Source organism: Hyaena hyaena, unplaced genomic scaffold, assembly GCF_003009895.1.
Source record: "Hyaena hyaena isolate Hyena2069 unplaced genomic scaffold, ASM300989v1 scaffold_131, whole genome shotgun sequence".
Lineage (NCBI taxonomy): Eukaryota > Metazoa > Chordata > Mammalia > Carnivora > Hyaenidae > Hyaena > Hyaena hyaena.
In genome coordinates, this window is record NW_024080761.1 from 3,199,647 (window position 1) to 3,214,519 (window position 14,873).

Consider the following 14,873-nt stretch of genomic DNA (forward strand, 5'->3'; position numbering starts at 1 on the left):
GAGCAGGGGAGGGTCAGAGAGAGAGGGAGATACAGACTCTGAAATAGGCTCCAGCCTCCGAGCTGGCAGTCAGCACAGAGCCCGATGCGGGGCTCGAACCCACGAACCGCGAGATCATGACCTAAGCGAAAGTCGGACGCTCAACTGACTAAGCCACCCAGGCGCCCCCACTCTTTTTTAATTTTGGGTTTTTGTTTTTGTTTTGGACACACAGAAGTTGAGGAGGGTTTTCAACCTGATGATGACAACAAAAGGTTTAAAGAATTCCAACAATGCAAGAGAATATATAGTGAAATGCAGATCTTTTCCCCACCTCCTCGCCCCAGCCACCCAGCTGCCTCCCCAGGGAATCCATGCACGTGTGTCCAGCCGCCCCCCTCCTCTGACACTAGTGAGAGGTCGAAACATTCTGAACCTTGCCCTTTTCACTAAAAATATGTATCTTCGAGCTCCTTCCATTGCAGTACACGCGAACTGCCTCATTCTTTTTCATGACTGGATTTCCATGGCACATGGAAGTCTTTAATATTCATGTAATCGATCTAGAATTCTGCTCCCATGGTCTTCTGCTGTTCCCCTGTGCTCGCTTCTGTTGTGCACCACAGCCCCGGGAGGCAGGCGGTTCCCCGTGTCACAGATGAGGGAACTCGGGTGGCTGATCATCCCCATTCGCCTGGGACTGTCCTAGCTTCAGCTCGGGGAGCCCCACGTCCTGGGGAAATCCTCAGCCTCGGCAACCCAAGACGGTTGTTCACCCTAAAGGAAACTGAGGCTCCGAGGGGGTAGGGACATTCTCCAAGACCTCATGGCTGGTCAGCACAGACGACTTGATGATGACGATGACACCTCAGGACGGGTGGCAGCATCTGCTGCTCAGTAAGGCTTTCCTCCGTGTCAGCACCTCTTCCAGTGTCATCACGGCCTGGGCGAGAGACCACAGGGCATCAGGAACGTGACCTGTGGCCGCCAGACCTGGGCTCCATCTCGGCTGCGGGCCTTGCTTGGGTGTGTGACCGTGATGGTCAGCTCCATCCCAGCTCTGATCCTGGGCCCAGAACACTCAACGGGTGTTTGTTAAGCGAGAAAGAAAATGAATGAATGAATGAATGAATGAAGTACTAATATTTGTTATTCACATTTTTTTAGATGGAAAAACTGAGGCACAGAGAAGCTAAGTCCCTGACTCAGAGTCACACAGCTTGTAAGCATCAAAGTCAGGATTTGAATCCATATGGAGGCCCCAGAGCCCATGAAACTCTTCCCTCTTCTGGAATGTTCTTGTCCACATTACCCTGCATTAGTGTCCCCTGCCTCTGACTCCTCAGATCAGTCCCTAGTTCACTCCCTCCTTTGCTGCCCTGCACTCCCAGGCCCCTGCTTCCTTTCTCAAGAGTCTGCCCTTCCCTGCCCCTGCTCCCGGCTCAGGGGCCCCACTCTGCACCCCACTCTGTCTCCCTGGACTGGAGGCTCGTCTGAAGTCCAATGTCTGAGCTTCAGCCTCCCCCATGGACTTTGTTTCATTTGTTCAATTCATTTGTCCAACTCTCCATTCCTTTGCTCAACAAACATTTACTGAAACTGAAATGAGCCAGCTCAACCCCCCCGGTACTGGAAATTCAGAAATGAATCGAGCCTGGGCCTTGTCCTCAGGGGACAAGGAAAACCAGAGAAAGAAACAGCACTTGTAACCCAGCGAGAAAGCACTGGGTGGAGGTGGCCCGGGCACAGCCGCAGAGGGAGTGGTGGCAGGGAGCTCCCAGCCTGCGGGCTCTGGGAAAGCTCCCTGGAGAAGCTTATGCTAGAGTCTGGAAAGATGAGGAAGAGTTAGCAAGACAGAGAGAAGGGGGAAAAGCTTGGGGCGGGGGGAGCGTTGTAACACCCAGACAAACCGGCCTGGAGGTAGGAGAGACCAAGAGGCGTTCAGAAAGTGCAGGTTGTTCCTTACAGCTGCGGCTCAGGCTGTCCTCAGGTGGGAACATGTGGCCTTGGGAGCCCCACCCCCTCTCCTGGTTACCCAGCTGGCTCTGCGCTGAGCAGGGTTTCCAAGAATCTCATGTCTAGGAACTGATCAGAAGAAAAAAAATCAGCGATGCGGACATGGAATTATGTATGTGTGGACGCTGTTTACCATGGTGTTCTTCGTTACAGCAAACAAGTGCAAACAGCCTCGGTGCCCAGCCATGAGAAATCACCACTTTAGCCAAGAATCCACCACTGGCCAGAGTCATCCGAATGGCTTAGAAATCAGGTTAGCAGAGATTATTTAACGGCGCTAGGAAATGCATCTGACGTAATGTTGTTAAGTAAAAAACAGCAAAATTCAGGGGCACTTGGATTTTGGCAGAGCATACGACTCTTGACCTCAGGGTTGTGCGTTTGAACCCCAGGTTGGGTATAGAGAGTACTTAAAGTCCTTAAGGCGCACCTGGGTGGCTCAGTCGGTTGAGTATCTGGCTCTTGGTTTTGACTCAGGTCATGATCTCAGGGTCGTGGGATTGAGCCCCGCGTTGGGCTCTGTGCTGAGCCCGGAGCCTGCTTGGGATTCCCTCTCTCTCTCTGCCCCTCACCCACTTTGTGTGCTCTCTCTCAAATTAAAAAAATGAAAATTAAAAAAATTTAAAATCTTTGGGGCGCCTGGATGGCTCAGTTGGTTAAGCATCTGACTTTGGCTCAGGTCATGATCTCATGGTTTGTGGGTTTAAGCCCCGCTACGGGCTCTGTGCTGACAGCTCAGAGCCCGGAGCCTGCTTTGGATTCTGTATCTCCCTCTCTCTCGGACCCTCCCTGCTCACACTGCCTCTCTCTCTCTCAGAAATAAATAAAACATTAAAAAAATTTTTTAATTTTTAAAAAAAGACAGAAACAGCAGATGCAAACTATTTTATTATTCTAAGTTGAGATATATGGATATATAGATATATAAAGATATTAGGAAGAAATGCATCGAACACTGCACAGTGGTTATCTCTGGTGATGGGCTAACCTATGGGTTGTATTTCCTTTTTTAAAATAATTTCCTGTGTTCTCTGATTTCGCAACAGTGGGCCAGTCTCACTTTTATTTTCAGAGACCGAGTCAAGGAGACAAGGTCCGTGAGGCCACAACTTCCCTTTCCAGTCTCTCTCACTGAGCCACACAGACGACCTGTTGCCTCAAGTCTGTGCCTCAAGTCTCTGAGCTTTTGTCTCTGCTGTTCCTCCATCTGAGTGCCCTTCCCTTTCCCTCTCCATCCTGCAATCCCCCCACTCCCTCCCCACCCCCAGCCTCCCAGGCCTGCCTCAGGGTCCTTGCTCTGAGGACTTCACACACACAGAGCACACCCCCCCCCCCCATGGAAGGGTGGGTTTATGTGCCCGGACCCCGCATCAGAGCCTAGGCTGCTAGAGGAAAGGACCCTGCCTCATCTATACCCTCCCCAGGTGCTCTCTATGGGGCCAAGGACTTATTTTTATTTATTCTTCACCACGACATTTTTTGAACATGTCTAAACCTACAGAAAATAATGCAACAAACACCCCTATACCCTTCAGTTAGAGTCTCCACTATTAGCTTTGAAATTCTGTCTGTCTTGCTGACCCAGTGCAGACATCTTGGCCAGAGCTGGGGACTTGGAAGGTGCTCAACGCTCACTGGAATGAAGGAGAAGAGGACATGGCTTGTTCTCTCTCTGTCCTCTGTCTCGGGGAGAAAACTTGCAGAGCAAAGCACGGCTCTTTCTAAAATGCAAACGCAGGTACCCACCTGCCTGGAGGCCTGCTGCCCACAGTCAACGCGGCCACCCCCGCACAGACTCCCAAGGCCCTGTCACGCAGCCCTGTCCCATCGCACGCCGACCCCCAGAAGACAAGGCTGTCCCTGTACCCACACCCCCCTGCAGGCTCTGATACTGGTGACTTGGGGCCTCTGTCATCCTTGCTCACTAGGCAAGGGCACGAGGCCTCTCCCCTCCCGGTCCCTCGCAAGGGTCACATCCTCAGGGAAGCAAGTGGAGGCCTTTGCCAACTTTCCTGGGCCCCTGGCATCGAGGGCAGTCTCTGTGAGGGCAGCCACTTGTCCTGGTTTGTCCGGGACTTTCCGGGTTGGCACTCAAAGTCCTGTGTCTCGAGGCCACCTCAGTCCAGGGTGGACCCCACAACTGGCCGCTCTAGGTTCTGCTTCTGCCTCGCCCCACCCGGCCCGCTAAGGCCGCACAGCAGCCCCGAGGAGGGGTTTGCTGTCACCGGCTGACTGCCTGGAGGAAAGAAGGAAGGAACGAAGGAGTGAATGAATGAACGAACAAATAGCCCCACCTCCTTTGTTTTTTATTTTATTTATTTTTTTAATTTTAATGTTTATTTTTGAGAGAGAGACAGGGAGGGAGAGGGTGGGGGAGGGGCAGAGAGAGGGAGGGAGACACAGAATCTGAAGCAGGTTCCAGACTCCTAGCTGTCAGCACAGAGCCTGACATGGGGCTCGAACCCATAAACCTAAGTTGGAAGCTTAATCGTAGGAGCCGCCCAGGCGCCCGGCCCCACCTCCTTTAAATCTTTGCTCAGATAGCCCCTTCTCTGCGGGGCCTCCCTGGCTGACAGCCTCTCCAGTACCCCCCTCCCTCTCCCTGCTGGACGTGTTTTTCTGGCATTTATCATGAACCAGCACTCTCTCTGTGTCACTGTTCATTTCCTTTGGGGTCTGGCTCCCCTAGGAGAGTGTCCCCTCTACCCTGGCAGCCGTTTTCCCTGTTGTGTTTGCTGCTGGATCTCCGGCGCCTCCAACAGCAGGTGCTCAGCAGGTCGTAGCTGAATAAATGAATGAATGGTGACCCAACGAGCAGACCCTGCATTTCACCCGCTCGGCCTTCTTTTTATGCATTCCGTCTTTTGTTTCGTTTGCTCAACAGACATCAGCACACACCGTGTCCATGATGGGTGGAGGGGAGGCATGCAAAGCAGAGTGCCCAGTCCAACGGGCTGGTGGTGGGAGGGACAGAGACCAGGCTGTATGTGGGGCTGCCAACCTGGCATTTGGGGCTGGGGTCCCTGGGGCAGGACCTTGCACACTGCAGCCGTCCTAAGAGGCCAGGATCATAATAACCGTGGCCAAAACACCTGGAACGTTTGCTATGTCCCACTCACTGCTCTGAGCATTGTTTGTGTATTTTCTCAGTGAATTCTCAAATCACTGAGGTGCAGTTGCGGTCCCCATTTTACAGATGAGGAGACTGAGTCTAGGGAGGCTGAGTTACTTTTTCAGGGGGCCACAGCAGTAAGTGGGCGAGGGGGGTCAGAATCAGACTTTGGGGCCAGCTGCTAACCCTGCTACTATAGGGAAGGAAGGAGGCTCAGAGAGGTGGAGCCTCTTACTGAGGTCACGGAGCTGCTCTGAGGCAGGGCTGGGCTTCACAGAAGGGTCCACAGGACTCCAAAGGCAGCATGGGTCTCAGTCGGTGGCTGTCCTGGAGTTGGTGCTGAGCGGGGCCAAGGGGAGATGGACAGGAAGCAGGGGTGGGGTACAGAGACCAAGCCGGGCTGGTTGGGGTCCATGCTGAAGGGGTGCAGAGCAACTACCCGGGACGGGGGGAGATCCCAGCCTGGCTGGGGAGATGGGGGCAGACTTCTTCGTGGCAGTGTCCCCTTCCTCTTCTCTCCTAGTACACAGGTAGGGAAGCTGTGAGCATTGGTGTCCAAGCCTCCACACGGGCTGGCCACCCATCCGCTGGGTCTGGAGAGGAGGGTGCAACCTGCCAGCATGGGTGGCAGCCCCCTCCCTCTCCCCTCTCCCTGGGCCCCCTGCATCTGTGCGCCTGACTCACGCCGCCGGTGATACGAAAGCCCATCCCATGTTGGGAGCTACGAGGAGTGACTGCAGGCTCTCTAACGCATTCAATGCTAACACCCACCTGTTACAGGAAAATCAAGTTCAGACCGCAGGGTAACTGCCCACGTCACCAGCGGAGGCGGGGGCGGGGGGTTCCAACCCCAACTGTCTGGCTGCAGAGCCTGTGCCCCTCACCCCTACCCAGGAGGTGGGGCCCTGGCTCACCCTGGGGCCAGGGTGCATTTGAGCAGACACCGCAGCCAGGCCCCTACCGTGTCCCCACAGCCCAGCAGAGGGCTCAGGGCAAGTCGGCACGCTTGAGCACATCTTTGCTGTTTGAAGTCTAGGACCAGTGACTTCCCCCTGGGGCTGCCCCCTCTCCAGGTCTGGGAGATAATAACCCAATCCCTCATTCGGACAGGATTGGAGCCTTTTCAAAGTTGTCCCTTCCTTGGAGGACAGAAAAGCAGCAAGGACACTGACTTTCAAGCTGGCAAACCTGGACAGGACCCCTAGCTCCACCCTCAAGTGTTTTCAAAGGGCGGGCGGCAGCACCTCTCTGAGCCTCAGTTTCTCCATCTGTGATATGGGGTTGCTAATATTGTGAGGAGACAACACGAGCCTATGCCAGGCACTATGCCTATGCCCTTGAGAAGGGTGGTTTCTTTCCATTGAGGGTCCCAACAACCTCGAGGGTCAGTCGCCGACCCCCCTCCCTACTTTTAAACCATGGACACTTTAAACCACAATGTGTTGGAAACATACAGAACAGCACAGAAAGGAGCAGAGCCTGGCGGGAGGGCTGAGCCAGGCGCGGATGGAATCTAAATGGGACCTTCACCTTCAGAGTGTTTCCCTTGGGCCCCGTGTCTGCATCACATGCCTGATGTGTGCCACCTCCTTCCTTCCATCCTCACTGCTTCCTCTGGGGAGGGAAGGGGGGGTCCTTGGGCTACCCCACCTTACAGATGGAGAGACCAAGTGTCTGAGCTGAGGTTGGCTTACCCAAGGCCCACAGCCAGTGAGTGGAGGGAGCAGGATTCGCTTTTCTGTCTAGGTAGGTGTATTGACATGTTCACCATGTATTATTAAATGAAGCAGCTCTACAGAGGGCAATAGAATCTAATTGGGGAGGGTATCATTGAACTGTAATGGGGAAGGGAACTTGGGTGGCTTGGTTGGTTGAGCATCAGACTCTTGATTTTGGCTCAGGTCTTGATTGTGATCATGAGTTCGAGCCCCACGCCTAGCTCCACACTGACAATGGGATTCCCTCTCCTCTCTCTCTTAAAATTAATAGAATAGAATAGAATAGAATAGAATAGAATAGAATTAAATTAAATTAAAATAAAATGTAACAGGGAAAAATAAAAAAATGTAACGGAGACTGTCTCTAGGTGGTAGGATTATGGATCTTAACATTCTCTTTCTTTTGCTTATCTGTATTTCCTAACTTAAAAAAATTTTTTTTAATGTTTTATTTATTTCTGAGAGAGAGAGACAATGTGAGCAGGGGAGGGTCAGAGAGAGAGGGAGTCACAGAATCCAAAACAGGCTCTAGGCTCTGAGCTGTCAACACAGAGCCCAATGCGGGGCTCGAACCCACAAACCGTGAGATCATGACCTGAGCCAAAGTCTGATGCTTAACCGACTGAGCCACTCAGGTGCCCCTGTATTTCCTAACTTTGTATAGCAGATTTACGCAGATGTAATTCACATATCACACAATTCACTCATCTAGAGCCCAATTCAATGGTTTCTGGCGCATTCACAAAGCTGTGCAGCCAATCCCACAATTTGCTAATATCGTCATCATTCCCCCTACAAAACCCTACTCATTAGCAGTCACTCCCCATTTCCCAAACCTCTGCTCCCAGCCCGAAGCAACCACTTTTTGTCTCTCTCCAGATGTGTCTCCTCTGGACCTTTCATAGAAGGGGATTCATACAATGTGTGGTGTCTGTGTCTGGCTTCCTTCACTTAGCACATCTTCAAGGTCCACCCGTGCTATGCGTGTGTCGGTACTTCCTTCCCTTTAATGGCTGAATAATATCCCATGTTATATCTCTCAATTCATCGGTTGAAAGACGTTCAGGTTATTGCTACTTTTCTGACTATTATGAATAATGCTCCTACTAACATTTATGTCATTTGTGTGTGGGGACATGTGTTTTCAAGTCCCTTGGGGAATCCACCTAGGAGTGGAATTGCTGGGGCACAGGGTAAGGCTATGGTTCATCTTCTGAGGATGTTTTCCAGAACATCTGCACCATGTTACATTCCCACCAGCGGTACACAAGGGTCACACTTTCTCTGCATCCTCGCCAACGCTTGTTTTTACCTGTCTTTCTGATTAGAGCCATCCTAAAGTGTAGGACGCGATATTCCATGTGGCTTTGATTTGCGTTTCCCCGACGGCTAATAGTGTTTAGCATCTTTTGTGTGCTTATTGGCTCTTTATGTATCTTCCTGAGAGAAATGTCTACTCAGATCCTTTGCCCATTTTTAAAAAATGGGTCATTTGTGTCTTTATTATCAAATTACTAAAGTAGGATTTGAACCCACGTCGTGTTCTCCCATCAAGCAATAGATCCTGCTCACGCAGTCATGCACCCCTGCCTCCCAGGAGATCCGGAAGCATCCTGGGGTCCTGCGTCTGCTCTGGGCAAGGGAGGGCCAGCACAGCTGCTACAGAAGCCAGCCCAGCTGGGCCAGGCCCACGGCAGGTGTCCAATGAGCATCTGGGGGTGGACACAGACGACAAACAAGTCCATCTCCAGGAATCGGTAAAACAAAGGGCAGAGAAACCACCCAGAACAAAAAGTCTGCACCCCAGAAGGAGGAAATGGCCAAGGCCCTGCTCCAGGGGGTGGAGATAAAGCCCTGGGTGGCTGAGAAGCTTCCGTGGCAACTGCTTCTTGGTGGCAGTGACCTATCTGCCTGTGTTTATACTACTGACTGTTGGCCTGTGGAAGGCTGGGAAGGGAGGCCTGGCGAAATTAGCATGGAACTGGGGAACATATGTGTCCAGAGGGGGGACTGTAGGGCATCGGTAGGGGCCATGGCCAGTCAGAGGAGGAAGGGCTGTGGCGGGCTGTGGCCCTGAAGCTGTGCCCCTGCCCTGGCCCCAGAAAGCCATCGCTTCGTCACCAAGAAGCACCTGAATCCTGAACAGCCAGCTCTGGAATCCAACTGCCTGGGTTTGAATCCTGGCCTCACCATCTCCTGGCTGTGTGATGGGGACAATTACTTCCCCTCTCTGAGTCTGGGCTCCCCTCTGAGCCTCTCCTGTAAGAATGGAGAAAACCGGGGTGCGGATAAAATGAGGCCATAACGGGGCCTCTTGGTGGGGCCAGACTGCCGGTAGGCAAGCTGTGGACAGCAGGGTTCACCTACTGGGTGTCCCCAGGCCCTAGACGCAGAGCTGGAAGACTGCCGTCCTGTGAAATGGAAGCCAGACTCTCCCAAGAGCACCAGAGATCAGCCACCTGCGGGATGTGTGGTGGTTATATGCGTTGCCCCTCATCAGGCAGCCTGAATTCAAACCCCACTTACAAGCTGTGAATCTTGGGGAAAGGCTGCCTCTCTGTGCCTCTGTTTACCCTGAAACATGAAGACGACAGCAGTGTTTATTCTCCAGGGTGACTATGAGTGGGTGCACATAAAATAGGGAATAAAGTCTCGGCTTCTTAAAAACTAATTTATTTTTAAGGTCATCTCTACACCCAGTGTGGGCCTCGAACTCATGGCCCTGAAATCAAGCATCACATGCTCCGCTGACTGAGCTGGCCAGGTGTCCCAAAGCCTCGGCTTTAAAGCAAAGGTTGGAGGGGCACCTGGGTGGCTTGTTCGCTTGAGATTCTAGCTCTTGATTTCAGCTCAGGTCATGATCTTATGGTTCATGAGTTCAAGCCCCACATCGGGCTCTGTGCTGACAGCTCACAGAGCCTGCTTTGGATCCTCTGTCTCCCTCCCTCCCTCTCCGCCCCTCTCCTGCTTGTTTTCTCTCTCTCTCTGTGTCTGTTTCTCTCTCAAAATAATAAATAAATAAACATTTTTTAAAAAATAAAATAAAGGTTAGAGGGGTACCTGGGTGGCTCAATCTGTTGAGAATCTGGCTCTTTGATTTCAGCTCAGGTCATGATCCCAGGGTCATGGGATTGAGCCCCATATTGGGCTCTGCACTGAGCCGGGAGCCTATTTAAGATTCTCTCTCTCTCCCTGTGCCTCTCCCCTCTGCTCATTCACTCTTTCTCATAAATACATACATACATATAAAAACACCATTTAAAAAATAAAATAAAGGTTAGAGCATCCTCCAAATCCTTTCAACTTATTTGCCCCCCGTCTCCCCCTCATGTCCTCTAGCTTTCATACATGGACGAGGGGGAAATTTTCCACAATTTCGGCATATCCCAAAGTAAGTTCCATAGCCCTCTAATCTCATGAGATGAAAAGACGATTGAGGGGTGCCTGGGTGGCTCAGTAAGTTAAGCAGCTGACTCTTGGTTTCCACTCAGGTCCTGATCTCACGGTTCGTGGGTTTGAGCCCCATGTCATCAGGTTCTGTGCTGGCAGCATGGAGCCTGCTTGGGATTCTGTCTCCCTCTCTCTCTGCCCCTCACCTGCCCACGCTCTCTCTCTTTGTCTCTCAAAATAAATAAATAAACTTAAAAGAAAGAAAGAAAAGACGCTGAAAAGAACATGGCCATTAAACAGGCCTGGCGGCCGGGTACGTAGACAGCTGCCCTTAGCAAATGGCTCAGGAAGGACCTGAGAAACCTGCAGTGAGGAAGCCCGTCGCAGGTTCATGGTGGTGTTTCCCAAATTTACTTGACCACGAATGTTCTCTGCAGCCCAATATCAATTTAGCATCTTCCTGGAAAAACACTGATGGTCAAGGTCATTTCTAGCTCAGTTTCTGCCTCACAGAAAAGACAGAACGTTTTCTAAAACTCACCGTCCCTGACTTGAAAACGCCCTTGGAAGCCCCTTCCAGTCTTTCAAGCACGGTCATGTTGGCCCACAGGAGAGCGGCGCCCTGCTCCACGGATCAGGGAGGATCGGAGGGTGAGCACCCTCAGGAACGCCCAGCAAGAAGGGACCCAACTCCCTCCCACCCTCCACTGCACACGCCGCACCCAGACATAGTCAGGACAGAAGGCATCTTGTCAGGAGCCTTCTAGAAAAAGGACTTGCCAAAAAGAAATCTCTATGGGTTGGGCAAGCCCAGCCTCGGGCAAGAGAGAGGTGACCCAGGCTCAGGAGTGTCCTAGCCCCTGCAGAGGAAGCCCTGTGACCACCAGGCCCCGTTTGCAGGGACAGCGCCACTTGCAAATCGTCTCTTCCATCTCCTTGTAAGTGTTCTAGCCGTGCTAGCATTTGGCAACCAAAGTACGGATCCCAGACGGCTGTGTGTATACAGGACTAGTGCCAAAGTTTGTCTCTAGGCCCCGCAGGGTTTGGAAAACGAGATTATTTGGCTAGTCAGTGGAGGAGAGTGACATTTATTGAGCACCTACTACAGATTGTGCATTGGGTGTCAGAAGCTCTAGCTTTATGGTGAGATCTCAGTCCTGACAACAGCCCCGTTTTGCAGATGGGGAAAATGAGGCTCGCGGTGGTGAGTTGGCATGCCCAGGGACACAGCAGGGGTGGGAGTCAACCCCACAAGGGGTTCTGCCTCCCCGGTCCCAGCCCTCTCGACTGTGCGGTGCTGTTCTGACGCAGCCTGGCTCCACAGCTCCATCCCAGGGCCCCTTCTCACTACTAACCCAGGTCCTCAGGGCCTGGGGCGTGAGGAAGGGAACTGGATGGGGGCCTAATGTTGTCTGGCCCCTCACGGTCTGGCACATATCATAGATGAAAACACTGGCATTTGGGTTTGTCCTGGAGAATCTGATTGTTTTAGGCCCCAACATTCTCATGATCCCGGGGTGGGCAGAGCAGGGAGATAAATCAGTTTTCTAAGCCTGCCAGGCTGGAGGCCAGCCCACCAGCCTGAGGTGACAGTGCCAGGTGTGGAGACCCCCAGGAGTCCAGCCTAAGGTGGCACCTGGGTGCCCGCTTCTGCCTGTGGCCTCCTCCCCTGCATCCTGCCCCAGCCACCCCTCCCCCTGCAGGGTCCTGGCACTCAGCATGTGGGGCGAGGGGTTGCCTCACGCAAACCTTTGGAAACCCCCTCCCCTCTCCTGACTCCTCAGAATTCCTGGGTCAGCCGCGTGGCTGTGTGTTGGGGGGTAGTGGGGGGAGGTCCCACCCATCCCTCTCTCGGGCTGGCCCCCTGCTCTGTCTGCACAGCTGCGGGGAAGGGAGGCCCTGCCTGTGCTCCTACCTGGCCACGCCCTTCCTCCTGCCCATCATGCCAAGTGCTGGGGGGGGAGCACTGTGCCCAGAGCCCGCCCCACACCTGAGCTGGCCACCACCTGCACTCACCCTCCAGCTTCTCCGTCCTGGGAGGGGGCCAGAGGGCAGGGAAGACAGCCACCTGCCCGAGGCCACGCACCCAGGCAGCGGTGGACCTCAGTCCCGGGGCCTGGAGGGCTCCAGTGTTGGGGGCGTTTCTCCCAGGACAGCGCAGCAGCGGTGCGGTGGGGTGTGAAGTGCCACCGCCCGGCTCAGGTCCCAGCCCCTGAACCCGCTTGCTGCGCGCCCTGGGGCTGGCTGCACAGCCTCTCTGTGCCTCACTTTCCTTGCCTCCACAATGCTGTCAGAGAGTCCCTGAGTCTGAAACCTGCGGGAGGGCTACTTGACCTGCCTGCGCCCCGGTTCACGCGGACGTTGCACGGATACCGTGAGGGCCAGGGCCGGGATGAGGCTGGGAAAAGACAGCCCTGTGGCTATGGCTGCACAGCAGGCGGTGCCGGGGGTCAGCCGCTGGTGCTGTGGTCCAGCCCGGCTCTGGAAGGGTCCACGAGGGACGGGTCTCAGACAGCATCTCTGGGGAGGAACAGTGGGCAGTGGGGGCCCCCGACGTGTCATCCGATCTGTTGTTTTGTACTTTCAGAATTTGGTATCGCATACGTGTGGGGTTACTGTCACCGGAGCGGATTACAAGTGCCGTACTCAGGTGCTCCTGCTGTGACACAGGGTCTCATGCAGGCCAGAGCCCCCCCACCCCCACCCCGTGCCCTAGTCCCGGCCTGGCCTGGCCCGCCCTCCAAAGCCACACCCGGGCCTTGCCCAGGCCCTGCCTCTGAGCCCGCTCCAGTGTCCCAGCAGGACCCCAGCACAGCCCCAACAGCCTCTCCTTCCACCCACAGGCCTGCGACGTGGGCCGAGTCCCACCTGCCCACCAGCTCGTCTAGAAGCGAGATGACCACATTCCCCCCACGGGGTCACTGTAAGGACTAAAATAAGGGGCTAGAGGGGCGCCCGGCTGGCTCAGTCGGTGGAGCGTGCATCTCTTGATCTCTGGGCTGTGAGTTCAAGGCCCGTCTTAGGCATAGAGCTTACTTTAAAAAAAAAAAAAAAAAAGGTACCAGAGTGCTAGGTACAGGTCCGTGCCGAGTCCCCTTCTTTCCCATCCTCTGAAAGGGTAAAATGATGCTGAAGGGAAGCTGCTTCCTCCTCTGAACTCATCTCCCCACGTCGAGCCTCTCCCACCCTGCAGGTGGACTGCACAACTCCCAAGGCTGGCTGTCTCCGGGCCTTTGCACTTGCCGGTCCGCTGGGGGCAGGCCCTTCCCTCACCTCCTGAGGTTAGCTCCTTCCCATCACTTAGCTTCTCCCAAGCGCCACCTCTTCACAGAGGCCCTCCTGGACCCGACCCTGTCTACAGCGGCCCCCATGCTCTCTCCTATCTTAGCCCTGTTTATTTTCTTCATCGTATTTACCTCTACCTGAAATTGTATCTTTTAAATAAACTCTTTTGAGGGAGAAATAATTTTAGATCCACAGAAAAGCTGCAAAGCCACGTCACCTAACCTGACCATGGTACATCAGAACCAAGGCATTAACGCTGGCATGTTACTATTAACTGAGGCCATAGACTTTGCTTGGATGAAATTGTACTTTTCCTGTATTTACTTGTTTTCATCAGGCTCCCCCACCGGAAGGAAAACTCTGGAAGGCAGGGAGATTGCCATATTTCTCACCACCGAGTCCCTCATACCTGGCAATAAATATTGATCGGCAAAAGGAGGGGAAATAATGGCAAAAACAGCCAATGATTCCTTCATTCTGAGTGCATTAAACATTGTAAATCATTTAACCCTCAGGACAGCCCATGAGGTAGACACTATGGGGAAACTGAGGCATGGCAGTTTGGTGGCTGACCAAGGCCACACGGGTGGTCAGTACCAGATATAGTGCTGGTCCTTCCGTGTCCTTAGAGCACATTGGAGCAGGGGCCCAGCACCCGTCTGTGGGCAGGACTGAGGCCCCAGTGCGGCTGATGTGCCTGAAGCCACAGGATGGACTCTGGGGTGCAGGGCGGGGTGGGAGCTGAGCCTCCAGCCTCCAGCTGCTGCCCTGAGGCGGTGGCACCTCTGGCCCCGCCCGGAAGGGTGTGGGGCACGGCTGCCAGGGCCACCAGCCCCACCCTGCTTCAGGAGACAAGGCAGCTGGCTCAGCCACACGCTGTGGGCTCTCTCCTGGGTCCCCAACGCCCCAGAGCTGGGCTGAGACCCCTCACCGCCTCCCTTTGCGCATAGCCCCAGCCTGGGCCTCTGGGACCTGACCCATGCAGAGGCAGGGCTGGAGGAAGGGCCCTCTCTGTTCCAGGGGATGCAGCCTTCTGGAGGGGCTTGCTGGGCTCCGGGGCCTGGGGGCAGTGAAGGAAGAAATGGCCGTTCCTTTCTGGAGGGGGGATGGGGAGGTGGATCAACAGGAAGGATGATTAGGCTTTTCCCAACACCCTGGGACCAGCTGGAGAGGTGGCCCGGCACCTCCCAAAGGGAAAAGCCGTTCTGGAGCAGCTGGACGGGACCGAGGCCGGCCGCCCCCATCCAGCCTGGGTTCCGCCCAGCGCCAGCCTGGCGCAGACTCGAAGCCCTAATAATGTTTGCTGGATGCTTTGAATACAAGCGTCAGTGCCCAGAATCTCCTTGAGGTTTCAGCCAGGCGTGCCCGCCCCA

The 14,873-nt window shown here is 54.1% G+C and overlaps 1 long non-coding RNA gene across 1 annotated transcript in view; it reads right to left on the reverse strand.

Annotated features, from left to right (window-relative positions):
* Nucleotides 1–4,466: 4,466 nt before the first annotated feature.
* LOC120235472 overlaps nucleotides 4,467–14,873 on the reverse strand; it is a 32,668-nt gene continuing 22,261 nt past the window's right edge. The window contains exon 3 of the long non-coding RNA XR_005529422.1: nucleotides 4,467–5,626. This is a non-coding gene — a long non-coding RNA (uncharacterized LOC120235472). The remainder of the gene's footprint in view (nucleotides 5,627–14,873) is intronic.